The sequence below is a fragment of the Physeter macrocephalus genome, chromosome 15 (assembly GCF_002837175.3).
Source record: "Physeter macrocephalus isolate SW-GA chromosome 15, ASM283717v5, whole genome shotgun sequence".
Lineage (NCBI taxonomy): Eukaryota > Metazoa > Chordata > Mammalia > Artiodactyla > Physeteridae > Physeter > Physeter macrocephalus.
In genome coordinates, this window is record NC_041228.1 from 78,503,107 (window position 1) to 78,518,327 (window position 15,221).

Here is a 15,221-nt window from a genome sequence, read left to right on the forward strand (position 1 = left end):
CGAGCGCAGGCCCACTCGCTGGAGCGGAGGAGGTCAGGCTCACCATGGGGCAGTCGCGCCCGGACAGCGGCCAGCACCGCCCCGGGCCGCCCAGCGGAGTCTCCCGGGTCAAGGGAGGACGCCAGGGCCCCGAGCCGGGCAGCACCAGCACCGAAACCACGCGGAGCCGGGGCCGCCCCTTCCCGGCGGCCCGCCGACTTCCGGACCTGCGCGGAGCCGCGCTGCGCCCGCCGCGCCGCCCCTCCCCCGCCCGCTTCCCGGCGTGCCCCGCGCAGGAAGGGCCGGAGTCGACAATAACAAACCCGCGGCGGCCGTGTCCGCGGCCCTGCCGAGCCCGGCGCTGCCTCGGCTCCCCGTCGCCCGGCCCCTCGGCTCTGACCGGCCGCGGCCCGCCCTCCCCCGGCCCCCGACCCAGAGCCGAGGGGCCTGCCCGTCCCCGCCGCCCAGAGGCGGCGGCCCCGGCCGCGGCGGTTGTGTCGGTTGGCGGCGCCGATGGACGGTTGGTAGCAGCCGCCGAAGAGGAGGCGGCGGCGGAAGATGGTGCCGGGAGCTGCGGGCCCTACTGCTGCTGCTGCCGCTGGCGGAGGAGGAGGCGCTGCCCGGTGAGTGTGGCGTCCTGCCCCTCGGGCGCGGCCCAGGGAGCGGGTCCCCGGGCGGGGGAGGTGGGGGCGGGCGGCTCCGCGGGGGCCTGTGCAGCCCCGGCCTCCCGGTGCCTCCCGCCGGCGTCGGGAGCGCCGGGGCCCAGGGACGCACCCTCGCCGCCGCCGCCGCTGCCGCCGGGCTGGGCCCCGAGGTGTCAGGCTCGGAGGCCGACGGGGCGAGGGTCCCAGACGCGGCTCCGTCCCGCCGCGGAGCGCGAGGCTCCCCCGAGGGCACGAAGCGGATAAAGTTACTCCCGGGAATGACTCAGCCTCCGCCGCCCTGCGGGCGGGCGCGGGACGGGGCGCGGGTGCGGGTTTCACAGCTTCCGCGGCCGGAGCCGGACGGCCCTCGTGGAGGGTCGTCGCCGCCGTGCCTCCCACCGCCTGCCGCGTGCGCTGCGTTCGTTGTAGATGGTTTCGTGCCCGCCTCCCTTCCGTCTGAAGTGTAGTCGCCCCGCGGGGCCCTGGGCAGGCGCAGGTGCCCGCTGTTGATAAAGAGGCGCGTTGCTGCGAGACCCGAAGCCAGAGAGGAGCGTCCGCCAGGCAGGGAGCAATGATTTGGGCCGAAGGAGCAGGGCCTAACCGCCGTTTTGTGTAGTTTCTAGGTTTTCGTGTGTGGGTGGTGCTTGTGTGCTTTCTCCCGAGGGTGGGAAGGTGAACCGCTTAGGAGCAGGCTACTCAGTTTAAGCAGCCAGCCAGCCTGTTTGATGAAGAATCTCGCTGTTGTATGCCCGTATTTGATATAAGCAGCGCCCTTCCGATCCTGACGTTACTATGAGAAGCAGCCAGGGACCCCTGGGGAAGGAGGCTGACTGGATCCGTAAGGAGACCCTTGCTGGCGAGGTGAAGATCTCTTTTTCCTTTCTGTTTTTAATGTTGCAACAGCAGAATATGGTCTGGATGAACACATTTTCTCAGCAACATTTTCGTGTTTAATATTGTGTTTAAAACCTAGAGTTTTAGAAAAGAGATGCTTCCTGTTGATAAATGTTTGTGTTGGCAAATGCCTGTTGATGGACATCGGACATGGACTCAGACCACGGTTTTAAAAAGTAATTTTATTTCGTCTGTTTGGAACGTTTTATGTTAGTCACAGTTAGGATTAGCTTGGGGCCTGATTCTTACATGGTGATGTTGGATGACAGGGAAGGCCAGGAGGCGAAACTCTCGTTTCTGAGGACAGTGTTTTTCTAGCCCTTGCCAATGAGCACAAGGTCAGAACACATGGCATATTTGACTCCTAGCAGATGAAATTCATTAAGTCAGAAGGGGCAGAGGGCCCAAGACCTTTGTTTTTGAAAAGCCACACTTTTGAACTTAAAATTTTTATTATGTAAGCTTGAGGAGCTTTTATTTAGCCTCTGATTTTGAGACTATCTTTAATTCTCATGCATTCAAGCAAATGTTTGAACACCTGCCCTATGCTTTACTTTTCAGCTGTATATAACTCTTCAAAAAGAGTAGTGGGTAGTGAAATTTTCTCATTCAGGTAATGCTGTTCTGTAACCCCAGTTAAGCTTTCTGTGTTCAGAAAATACTGGCTCAGGCAACTCAGGTAAAAATCTAGCAGTCCCTTTCCACGCACACTCATTTAGATGGTTATTATTTCCTTACCAAGGCAGACCGTTGAACCAGTTACTGCAAGGAATACAGGAATGTGTTCGATATTGTTTTTGCCTTTTACAAAGAAAGAAAATTGAAGTCTTGTATACAGTTAATTACTATTTAGGCATTAATTGGAAATCTGAAGGAAAGACCCAAGAGAAGTGAGGAAGCTGACTCTGACTGTCTGGGGAGAGAAGGAATTGTAAATGCAGAGACTCTGAGGACCTTGGCATGTACGAGGAAAGGGGACAGGATTGCTGAGGTGGGCGGGACGAGCGAGGGGAGACCAGTAGGAGCTCTACAGAGACTCAGGTTTCGGGGCTCTGAGTAAGGAAAGTAGCGTACTCTAAGCCCCACGTGCAGAGGCACAGAGGTTTGTTCAGTAAACCTGGCAGAGCTGGGAAGCAGCTGGGGCTGAGAGTCATTCCTTCGCTCGTGAAATGTTAAACCCCAGCAGGACCCAGTTTTAGCTCCAGCAACACGAGCAGTGAACAAAAGGAACTTTATATGTAAGCTTTGTATACAAGGTTGTAGGAAATGGTGAAACACCGGAAGTTTTCAGGAAGATAAATCGCGAACGCAAACCGAGATGCTGAAGCAGACACAGTGCTGGGGGAGCGGACTGTGGAGTGCTGGGTTGAAGATTCCGTACTTGCCGTCTCTACGTAGTGATGAAAAGGATGCACATTCTCATTATTACATGACTCTTGATTCTTCCATATTGGGGACCTAGTAAAGCTAATTTGTCTGTAACCTGGGCCCCTTGTGCAGGGCCCTGGGAGGGGGGCCTTTCTTCCATGGCTCGGTGAAGTTGCTGTTCGGTTAAGTCTCTCTGCAGGTACGGGGCCGGAGCGCTGCAAGGGTCCCTTCCTCCGTCGGTTAGCGTCTGCTTTCACAGCCGCCAGTGGGGACCCAGAGGATTACGCAGTGTCTCCCCGCAACCGCCCCCCTCCCCCGATTTTGCTCTCTGTCGAATTCTCATATTTTATTGGCTTGTAATTACGCTAAGAGACGAAATAATGGTGACTCCCCCTCCTTTGGTCGCTGGTTCAGGACTATTTGCATCATGTTTTCCTCCACGTGCTGCACATAACTGATTGGTAACCAGCAGAATATCGAAATGTTAGTTGCATCAGTGCAGTACCTGTTCATATTTCCATGGCTGTTTTAGCCATTATACTGCAAATTCCAGATGTGCACATCCTTTTTTGAAAATGCTGTATATTTACATATAGTCTTGGTTTAATAGAATGAAACTAATTCAACATTTGCTGTGAAAGGTAGTTTGGTTCCATTTCTTTACTCTTAGTATCTATTATAAAATGAAGCATAGAACTAGAAAATTTTGCTGTAGATACTATTGTGTGAGACTTTAGAGTTAAAAAAAAACAATTCGTATTTAAAGAAGGTGTCATAAGTCGATATTGATATTTCAAAATTGTACCACGCACAGCCCTGGATGTAGCATCATCTCGCTGACACTGATACAGAAAAAAGGGTTGTGGCTTCCATGGCTGGTATTTGGAGGCCGGAGAGCTATTTTGTAGCAGACTGACTTAAATTCATTTTAATGGTTATTCTGAGAATCTATCAAATGACACATGAAAAAATTTTAAATGTATTAAGGATGAAATTGAATGATACTCTCTATTGGGAGTAATGTTTTAGACTGTGTATTTACTAATATTTCCAATTCCAAATTATCTTTAAGTCATGTGTTTTACGCAGGTTTTATGAGTGTCAGGACACCACGATGTGTAATACATTTATATGTACTGATATGGAAAGATTCCCATGATATTATATTATTCAACTCAAATTGCACGTATGCACGATGTTATCTCATTTTTGAGAAACCAAGCTGTCCACACGTAGACATGTACTTCCTGTACACGTAGGAAAAACCCGAAGCACCTACTCCACGCTGCTGAGAGAGTTCCTCTTGCCTCCATTCTGGTCTGTCGTGCTGCCCTTCGATCAGGTGGCCTGTCTGGTTGCAGGCAAGGCATTTATTTAGGATGCCCTGGACCTTTATGGAAAGGTTGTCTTTCGGGGAGTGTAAGGAAGATGGCTGACCTACTCTTCTTTCCTTCTTTTTCTCTTTTTTCTTTTCTTCTTGGCGGAGAAAGAGGAGGATCAGATGGGAATAAATCTGATCTGGAGAGGTTGAAGCCCAGTTTGCAGTCCCTGGGTAACCCGGACAACTCCATTTGTGGTGAACATTACTAGTTTCATTGATGTAGCACCCGTGGCCCTCACTGAGGTCCACCTGCTGAATTACAATTTGCAGAATTGCAAATCAGAAGTTTTCCTAATCCTTGTTCTTTGTGAAGCTTTTGGTCCACCTTGTCCAGCGTCATCCACATTTCCCTGTGTTCTGCTAGACTTGAAAGCAACTTGAGGGTCTTTGTACTCCCAGCACCTGGCATAGTGTCTGGCTTATGTCGGGTGTTCAATAAAAGTAGGGTGAATAATGACTGGCTTTGTTCAGTTTGGGAGGGCAGAGTTGTTGCCTGGGGCTTTCCCCTTGGTCTCCCCAAGTAGGGAAGCTGATTCTGAGTTTCGAATGGATTAGACCAGTTGACAGTAAGCTGGAGTGACTGACCTGATCATTGTGGTGGTAATCTCTCAAAGAGGAAATTAAAAATTAATCTCCAATGATAAATGATAGACACTGTTTTTTGTGAGTATGAGAGATGCTTTCTTGTTTTTATGGGCATGAAAGTACAATTGTAACACCTGTATGTCTGGGAATAAATGCAGCGGAATCAGTATTTTAAAAAATACATCTCTCCTTTCCCCCTCATTTATAGCTGACTTTATCCCAGGAGGATCCAGAAGAAACAGATGTCCTTTCATGATGTGAGATTACCCCCCCCCATAAGATAATTCACCCCACTTGATAGTGAAGAGCTCTGCAAGTTCAAGGCAGGGAAGGGAAGGCCGTGGACCACCTGTGACTCGGGAAGACTTCCCAGAAGGGCTTTATTTTAAAAGATTTTTTAAAAAATTATTTATTTATTTTCTTTATTTTTGGTTGCCTCAGGTCTTACTTGCAGTGCACGAGCCTCTCTCTAGTTGCGGCCTGCAGGTTTTCTCTCTGGCTGTGGCGCATGGGCTCTGTAGTTTGCGGCACGTGGGCTCAGTAGTTGTGACACAATGGGCTTAGTTGCCCCACGGCATGTGGGATCTTTGTTACCAGGGATCGAACCCGCGTCCTCTGCATTGCCAGGTGGATTTTGTTTTACCACGGGACCACCAGGGAAGTACCCAGGAGGGCTTTTGACCACAGTTGGATGAGTAAAGTTCAGATGAGCTGAAATGGGGCGAGTATTTTATCTGGTAAGACTATGTATAGATAAAGCGAGAGTGTGGGTTTCGTGTAGGAGAGTAGCTGGAGATACTTTTAAGAACGACAAACTGGGGTTGATTATGAAGTCCTAGAATGTTGAAGATGACTTACAGTTACAATTGGCACCGTTTTAGAAGCTTTTATTATATTCCTCACACCATAATCTGAAATGCATTATTGCTATCCCTCTCATACGCTCTGCAGAAGGTGTGATTTCAGATCATAAACTGACGTGCAGAGGTTCACTGAGAGTGGGAGGGTTAGCACTCAAATCCAGGTGACTCTTGCCGTTTTCATGCTAATCTAGCTTTAGGCCAGAGCTGGTGGCTTCACGCGTTTGACGGGCAGGCAGAAGATGGGGTTCAGGGAGACCGTCTGTGTACCGAACCGGTCCCGCAGACAGGTCACAGACGGTGGGGCACGGTGGGCCGCTGGTGTGCCAGCTGCTCTGGCAGCAGTGAGGCTCCGGGGTGGAGGGGCGGGGCGGCGTTGCCCGCAGTGTTGTAAGTGGAGGGCGTGTTCAGGAAGGGCCGGAGCAGGATGAGGAGAGCTTCCAGGCTCTGAAAGAAGGGTTATGTCGTTGGAAGATGAGGGGTTGGATTATAAAGGGAAAAAGGGGTAGGCTTTAGACAGAAATAACTGAAGTCTTGGGTCGCAGGAGAGCCATCGTTTTGTTCGCCAAAGAACTTAGGGAATAGTTTTAAAGGAAAAGCACGGAGTTGAAATGTAGCCGTGTTGAGTTTGAGGAACAGTGTGGTTTCTGATTGGAGACAGTTAGCAGTGGCCAGGCGCTGGTCCCGAGCTGAGGACAGAGGTCTGGGAGAGTTAATTGTCTTGCACCCCTCCTGTGTATGTGTAGAGTCTTCTCTGCATTCTCACAGCCTGTGGGTTGGGAGGTCTCCTTCCTTTTTGTGTCAGAATAATTCCGGTTAGTTGAGGTCCATCAGCATCACACAGTCGGTAGTGGGGACAGGACTTGCATATAGGTCTTCTGACTCGTGATCTCACGTTCTTTTCACAGTTCTCTTCTCCCTCTTATGTGCACATCAAGACAGTGAATGAAACTTGAATGGCCATCTAGGGAAGTGTGCAGAGTAAGCGGGGTGGGTCTCCCTGGGGCCCCGATTGGGGGCCAGCCTGGGACCAGCAGGTGGGGAGGGTTGTCTTGTCTCTTAGCTGGACCAGCTCTTCTAGGGCAGTATCTTCAGGTCCTTGATTTCTTTGGAACATGTAGAGTGTTGTCTTTTTTTCTTTTTCAAAATGGAAGCAAGTATTTTTAACCCCAGATTATAAATGTGATTTTAAAGACACCAGAGAGCATGAAAGTCCTGCATCCAGAGATAGCCTTTGTTAAAAGCATCGATGTTAAGTTGTTCCAAACGTTTTTAATGCTTGTATCTGCGTATATGTCCCTCAGTATTAGTTAATGAAATAAAAATAAAATGCACAAACAGAATCACGTGATATATTCTGTAACTTGCTTTCTGTAACTAAATGATAAATATGTCACTAATCGATGGGTCTAGATCTCATGAACATTTTTAAATGTCTGAGTAATGTCACATTATATAGTTGCACTGTAATTTATTTGACCGGCACCCATGATAGTCATTGTTCTGATGTTTCATTGTTAGTAACGGTGTAATGGAAATCATTGAATATATACCTTTGTACACTTGCCTGGTTATCTGCTTCCGATACCTTTCAAGAAGTGGAATTTCTGGTTTGCACATTTTAAATTTTGGTGCATATCGCCAGATTAAATCTCCTTAAAAGGTATACCAATTTATATTCTTGTCAGAACTGTGCCAGTGTGCTGTTACCTTGTCAGCAGTTTTATTCATTAATCATCAATAGTAATATGAAGCGTAAAAATGGTATTTAAATAGACTTTGTTTTTCTGCATGCTGTGGATAGCCATTTAGTATAATACTTTGTTTGAACAGTTTTTACTTTCTCTCAGTTTCGATTTCTCCTATTGTGTATCTGTGTGTATGTGTTTAAAGGTATGTTTGAATCTCTTCTGTTCCATGTGTTATCTATTAATGGGCCAGAATCCTAGTTTTAATTGCTGTTATAGTATGTCTGATGTGTTTTGATCAATGTTCTTTCCTACAGTGTCTCAATATATGTACAGCAGGCTGGTAAGTTATATTCTCAACCGACAGAAACTAAAGACAGTGTTTATGCAAGGGGCCACATAATTTTAAGAAAATTCTGTTTCAGTGGTTGAGTTACTAATCATTTGATTTTTTAAAAATCTAATATTGGCTTATTTTCTTTCTTTTTTTAAAAAATTTATTTTTAGTTTTGGCTGCATTGGGTCTTCGTTGCTGCGTGCAGGCTTTCTCTAGTTGCGGCAAGCGGGGGCTACTCTTCGTTGTGGTGTGCAGGCTTCTCACTGCGGTGGCTTCTCTTTTTGCGGAGCATGGGCTGTAGGTGCGTGGGCTTCAGTAGTTGTGGCACGTGGGCTCAGTAGTTGTGGCACGCGGGTTCAGTAGTTGTGGCTCGTGGGCTATAGCCTGCAGGCTCAGTAGTTGTGGCACATGGGCTTAGTTGCTCCGTGGCATGTGAGATCTTCCCGGACCAGGGATTGAACCTGTGTCCTCTGCATTGGCAGGTGGATTCTTACCCACTGCGCCACCAGGGAAGCCCCTGACCCTCTGGTTTTAATTTAGAATTGCGTTGTGTTAATTTGTGTAATATTGAGTATGATTTCATCTTGTAGAAATTAAGAAAAAGTTTATATAAAAAATGAACATGCCAAATTTTAGAAAATCTTGACTGGTGGAAAGTAATGTCACATTATGAACGAAGCTTATGTTTTATATGAGGCACATAAAGTTAGTTTCTAATTCCTTCAGCAGCAGTTGGCTTCTGTGCTGGTACTTTATAATTAATTGCATGTAAGCAGGGATGTCTGTGACCTCTTTGCTTACAAAATGGAGGCAATGAAATGATAGGAGCAAGGGCACGAAAGGTGAAGCTTATTCCTCCTTGTTCAGGAGGTCAGCATAAACGGTGTGCAGCTTTATGTAGCGAGCCTTAGAAAGGCGATGCTGGAGTGTTAGTCCAAGGAATTTAGATGATTGAGTAGATGTTATCAAGCGTTTTTAGTTTGGGGAGAACTACAGTCACATTTAAATGAGACCTAAGATTGCGTAGTTGGTGATGCCCTGCAGGATGGCTTTGACATGACCGTTGCGGTAGAAGGAGCTGAGCTAGGCTGTTGGCCCACGTGTGCAGTAGTGAGAGTAGTAGTAGTGAGTAGTGCGCTGAGTAGTAGTGAGTAGTAGTAGTAGTAGTGAGTAGTGCGCTGAGTGAGATCGCTTCCTGGGAGTAAAGTGGACAGAGGGGCGCACAGACTTGAGGCTGTTAGGTCTGCGCCAGGGAGTACTTCTTCACATAAGACGTGTTAAACCAAACTGATCACCAGTGGTAAAACCGAAGAGGTGGGTAGGAGGGGTAGTTATAAAGAGGAGGATATGTTTAAGGTAGAGGTGATTATTACTGTTTTGTTTTTTTATTGAGGAACCTTGGAATATGTTGGCTGCTAAAGAAACTACCAAAAATTAGCTACTTGGATGTGGTCTCTCTCAGTTACTATTTGAACTCTGCTTTGTCACTTACTTACGGCTAGTAGTGGAGTTTTTGTTTGTGAGGACCTGTTCACTCAACAGATAATCTTGAGTACTTTGTGTTATGTCAGAAGATATTTCCTGTCCCTAGGCAGCATTTTGGAGTATTTACTGTGGAGTTGGCAGTGTGCTGAATATGCTTTTTTTTTTTTTTTTTTTTTTGCGGTACGCGGGCCTCTCACTGTTGTGGCCTCTCCTGTTGCGGAGCACAGGCTCCGGACGTGCAGGCTCAGCGGCCATGGCTCACGGGCCCAGCCGCTCCGCGGCATGTGGGATCCTCCCGGACCGGGGCACGAACCCATGTCCCCTGCATCGGCAGGCGGACTCTCAAGCACTGCGCCACCAGGGAAGCCCCTGAATATGCTCTTTTGTGGGGATTATTTTACTTGTTGTCCACAAAAGCGGTATGAGGCAGGTATTGCTAATATCCCTACTTTACAGGTTAGGAAATGGAAAATTAGATGGATGTGCACTGATGAGGACGTTGGGTTTTTTGGTTTTTTTTTTAACTCTGTTTACTTGACAGTGAAGCCATGTGGCTCATGGATTGGCTGGAGAAGATGTAACTCAGTAAAATTTTATAACTTTGATTTAGATTAAACAAAATTGGTCTTTATATAGGTCTTATGACATTTCTTTTAAAATACCTTAAAATATTAGCATGAATAAATATATTTTGTTCTGTTACCCTTTTTAGAACAATTTAATTTTATAACCCATACTTTTCAGTTAGAATCTGACCAGAGCTTTTATTTCACTCACATACAGATTCCTATTTCCATTCCCTTATTATTGTGTCCAGTCTGCAGATTATGAAAAAAATAAATGTAGAAATAAAATCTTTCCTCTACCAAACTTACCTTGCTGTGAAGCCATGACATGACCACCTAAAAATTAGTGATACAAGGTTGAAGTAACAGCTCAAGATAGAAATAGATTGTTTTAAAGGACTTTAGTTTTAGAGGAGCTAAGGTAAAGGAGAGAGAACTTGAGATCAGGCAGCTTTATGAGGAAACGCAGGTGGTGGAAAAGCAGGGGTCTCTGTGATACGCCTTGGCTTGGACTGGGACAGAGTGCTTGTGTGAGAGTCATGGGACATCTTTCTCGTTTACTGTTTATTTCACATCTGGCTCTTTGAATTGTTAGTTACATCTTGTTCCCCCCCGCAAGATCGTACACCCTTCAGGACAGAGACTCAATTTTGTCTGTTTCCACGTACACAAAATTTACCTGATAGAACCTCCCCCGAGTAGGTCGGCTCTGTGGGTGTCGTCCAGGGCGTCTTTCCTCTCAGGGCAGTGACCGGTTTGGGGAACTCTTAACTCAGAAGTAGTTTCATTTTTCCTGTCTGTAGTTTGAGAATACGAAAGCCTGGACTGACCTTTCTACTGTATATCGATCAGGTGTTGGTGCACAATGGAAGTTTGGTTTGTATGTTTCTATATATTCATGCTTACTTGTAGGAAGTTGTGATTTTCATTTCACTGGCAGTTGTTACTGTTCTCGCGGGCTCTAGAGCACAGGCTCAGTAGTTGTGGCGCACTGGCTTAGCTGCTCCGCGGCATGTGGGATCTTCCCGGACCAGGGCTCGAACCCGTGTCCCCTGCATTGGCAGACGGATTCTTAACCACTGCGCCACCAGGGAAGCCCTGTGCGGTGGTTTAATCGAATCTGGACTTAGATGGAGTGGTCCTCACAAGACCGCTCTCACTTGGGATACCAGCCACAGGTTTGGTGGTGCCCAGGACCACCCTCACTTTGGACCAGCTGACTGCAAAGTCTGGCGTTCCCCAAGCTCACAGAATTCAGGAAAGTGCTGTGCTTATGATTACAGTTCTATTATAGTGAAAGGATACACATTAAGATGAAAAGCAGACAGAGGCAGATCTGCACGGAGGGGAGTCCGGAAGGGCTCCAGGCGCTGAGCTCTGGTGGTGCCCTCCACGGGGTTGAGGGAGGCTCCGTGCTGCCCTCTCTGCTGCAGCACAGAGTATGGCACCCTGGGGCTTACCCGAGTCGTTGGGCAGAGTTGTAACTGAGGCTTCATCACCTAGCGTCCCGTGGCTGGCCTTTAGTCTCTGGCTGCTCCTAGAGGCCAGACACACGTCTTTATTCCCCATTTCCTCTGGGGATCGGGACTGATGCGGTGTTTCCCAGCTGTACGGACAGTTGAAGGAATAAAACAGAAAAGAGTGAGCGTAGATGTTGGAATTGCTTTTACTTAAAAATAATGTGCTTTTTTTTTTTCTTTCGCTGTTCTTTCTGAAAGTAAATATGGAGTTTGTGTTTAGATATAAAATTTTCATGTTGCCCACTAAGATGTAAGCTTTATGAGAGAAGGCAATTTTATCATATTGTTTTCTCTTTATTCCCAAAGCCAAGAAAATGTCTAGGATGTACTAGAGTCTCAGATGAATTTTTATTGAATGAATGTTTTTCATTGACCTGGGTTCAAGGCCCTGGAACGTTTATTTACTAAGTTTCTGCCTTCAGCAAGTTGAGGAACCTCTGAGTCTTTTTGTTCATTTGCAGAGGGGGACAGTAATACTATAGATATCTTACGTGTTGTGAAAAGTGAGTGAAGTAATGCTGAGCACTCCATAAGTGCTAGCAATGATTAGTTCATGTGCCATCTCCTTAGGACAGTGGAATAAATAGCATATGTGGTCCTGGCAGCCAGCAGCCTGACATTGGCACGCAGACCCTAAGTGCTGTGGACCCCGGAAATGATGACTGACCTCACCAGCTGGGGTTTCTGCACGCTGTTCAGGGGAGGCCCTTGGTGTGGGCTGACGGTGAGAATGCGGAGTGAAGATTCGGAAGGGGGCTCTGGTTCACGCTGCTGGTTTGATGGCTGTAAACCATAGTCAGGGGATGAAAACATGGGACATCCTATCAGGGCGGCTGGGCTTCAGAGCTGTTGACATGAGCTGAATGCTCAGTGATGGGGTCAAGTGTGCCGATACAGTGGAGGGGAGTTCTGCTGAGTTCTAGAGCCACTGACGTCAAAACTGTCCTTGAAATTGGCTACATTGTTCATCAGGTGTGCAGACAGACTGTCTCAGATAAGTTTTGTTCAGGTTTTTGTCGGCGTGGTGAACGACTGCAGGTCACAGGTTGAGCTGCAGCTTTGGGTGAGCGCCCAAAGAAGACTGGTGTTTGTTTGAAGGACACAGGAGCTGCTGCAGCTTGTCAGAGTTTCTCTCATTTGCTGCAGGTGTTGAGGAGGAGGGCGGCGACACTGAGGTCGTCGCTAATCTCTGATGCTCCTGATTGACTGAGAGTGAGGTTGTGAAAAGGAAAAGGAAAGATGGAGTGTTCCAGATTGAAGGAGATTAAATAGATTTCACAGCTCAATGCCACATATGGTCCTGAGTTGGATCCTGTATTGGGAGAAAAAAACTCTAAAGAGTATTATTGGGGCAGTAATTTGAATATTGACTGTGGATTAGATAAACAGTAGTGATCAGTGATTTGATAAATGTACTTTGATTATGTGCAAGAAAATCCTTGCTGTTAGGAAATACACATTCTGAAATATTTATGGATAAAGAGACAGTCTATTCTGTCTTCAGATTACTCTCATAGTTCAGAAAAAGTATATCTAATATTTATATGTATCTAAAGAGAGAGAGGAAGAAAGAAAGAAAACCGTGCACGTAGCATGAACTGGTCCAAATGGTAAAGCAGTGGAGCACAGTGGGTGAATCTGGGCAAAGGGCAGAAAGGATTTTTTTGTACTATTTTTGTTACCTTTTTTCTTATGTGTGAAGCTATATCAAAACAAAAAAGATAAATAACATTGAAAAGGAAAAAAAAAAGAAAACTTAGAATAATATAGTGATTATTATAAAGACTTTATGTTTAGTCTCAGAGAACCGCTGTGTCTTCCTGTAGTGCTTTCCCCACCTTCCAGGACAGGCTTCCTCTCACCCCCTGCAACCCTATCTAAATGGACCCACACAGAGGCCTGCTGCCATCACCCCAGCCTGAAGTAGGTCCTCCTTCCTGCCCACTCTTCGTTCATTGTAATCATCACAACTTACATCATGTTTGCTGTCTTCTTGTTTGATGCCGTTTTCTCCCTCAAGATGGTGGACTCCATCAGGGCAAAGACCATATCTGTTCTGTTCACAGAATTCCCAGTCCTGGCACATAAGTTCTTAGGCGTTGGTTGGATTTGGATGAATGAATGAATGAATGAATGAGTGAATGAATGAATCATCTCTGCCACCAGTGTTATCATATTTCTGTTTTAGTCAAATACTTCAGCTACATAATCTGTCCTGAAACAAGATGGCTCCTCTTCACCTGTAAGATAAAGTTTGTGCATTCACTGACATTTTTTTAACTAATTCGCCCCTTTATCCATGAGACTTTCATTGACTGCAGTCATGTGATCTCCTGCTTATCTCTAGTTTCCTCTCTTGATAACAGCTCAGGTCTGCATCCTTTTTCTAGGGATGCACCCTCTGCCTACTCTTGTCAATCTGAGTGCTTTCATGTTTCCCTATCACTCTCTACACACTTCTTAGACAGTATTACAATTATGGGCATTCTGCCTACTTTTCCTGGCGGCAGATGTTACTTTTTTTTCATTGTTTTTATATCTTCAATGCTCAGCCCTTGAATGTACAGAATTACGTATGTTGAGTATGTTTCTCGAGTGCTTGTCTTAGGCATTGCACTGGATGTTTATATATATATCGTGTTGCTTAATTTTTGAGCTCACTGGATAAGATGAGCTTCCATTTTTTCTGGTAATTGAGGTTCACAGAAGTTCTGGGACTGTGCCGGTCTTGTTTACTGTTACCTCCCACGTCTAACATAGTGCGTGGTATGCAGTAGGCAACCTACGCATGAATACAGTCAAACTCACAAATAATTAGAGACAGGGTTTACGTGTAAAATAATGAAATAATATTAGCAAGCATTTGAAAATAGGATGATGGCAAGGATACAGTGACCTTGTTGACTGGGTGCGGTGCGTTGCCTGAGGAGTATAAATTGGTAAGAGAAGCAAGCCTAACAGCCTTAAAATCTTTGACTGCTTTGACCCAGCGATTTTACTTCTAGGAATCTACTTTTTGGGAATAATCCTAAGCATAAGAAAAAATGTGTACCTGTGAGATTAAAAACCAAAAACCTGGAGATAGTAAATAGACTGTGGAGAATTCACAGGTTGGAATGCTTTTTGGCCGTCAACGTTGATGTTTACGAAGTATCTGTAATGGTGTGAAGGATGATCAGTAAGCGATGGACAGGTAACTTAGGTAAGGCAGGGTACACTGGATAATGCTCTGGTATGAAATTTTCATTTACGCTTTCGGTGATTTTGCACGCGTTTCTGTCTCACACTATAGGCCCCACAGGGGTGGGCAGAGACCGTGCTTGTTGTTGCTGCCCAGAGACCCGGCTCTGCTGCTTGGGGTGCCCTGGTATCAGCTCTTTGTTTATCACTTCAGTCTGTTGGCTTCCTGGTCACTTTCTCTCATTCATTAAAAGACTTGGTTCTACTGTGTAGTGTAACAGGAGCATATCTCCTCGTGTAAGTTAGGTATCTGCTCAGTTGGGCTGAGCCGCCGGGGTTGCATTTGTAGAGCAGTTGCGTCACCCATAGTCGGTTGTGGGGCGAGTGTGGGTTGGTGGTGAGGTGTGCAGCCTCACCTATCCTGGTGGAGATACAGGACCTGTGGTCAGTGCCGCGCAGGCGACTTCTCAGCAGTCTTCACGAGGATATAGAATAATCCTTTACTGGTGTAAGATTAATCATTCATTTTCTTGAGAAGGTATTTTAGAGCTAGTTCCCAGGAATACAGGGTCCTTGCTTTAAAGCAGCTTGCCGTTCAGTAGAGGTGAGAACTCTGCAAAGAAACATCACAGTATATGCAGCGTAGCAGCGCATGTGGAGTACATAGTCAGCACAGCTGATGGCAGGATTGTGTGATTAACTCTGTGAAAGGCTGTCGGGGCGGGGGGGGGGGG

At 46.5% G+C, this 15,221-nt stretch overlaps 1 protein-coding gene across 2 annotated transcripts in view; it reads left to right on the forward strand.

Moving 5' to 3' along the window:
- Nucleotides 1–469: 469 nt before the first annotated feature.
- RB1CC1 (RB1 inducible coiled-coil 1) overlaps nt 470–15,221 on the forward strand; it is a 60,787-nt gene continuing 46,035 nt past the window's right edge. For both annotated transcript variants that reach the window (XM_024126985.3, XM_028500710.2), the window contains exon 1: nt 470–602. The gene's annotated coding sequence lies outside the window, so the exon portion shown is untranslated. The remainder of the gene's footprint in view (nt 603–15,221) is intronic.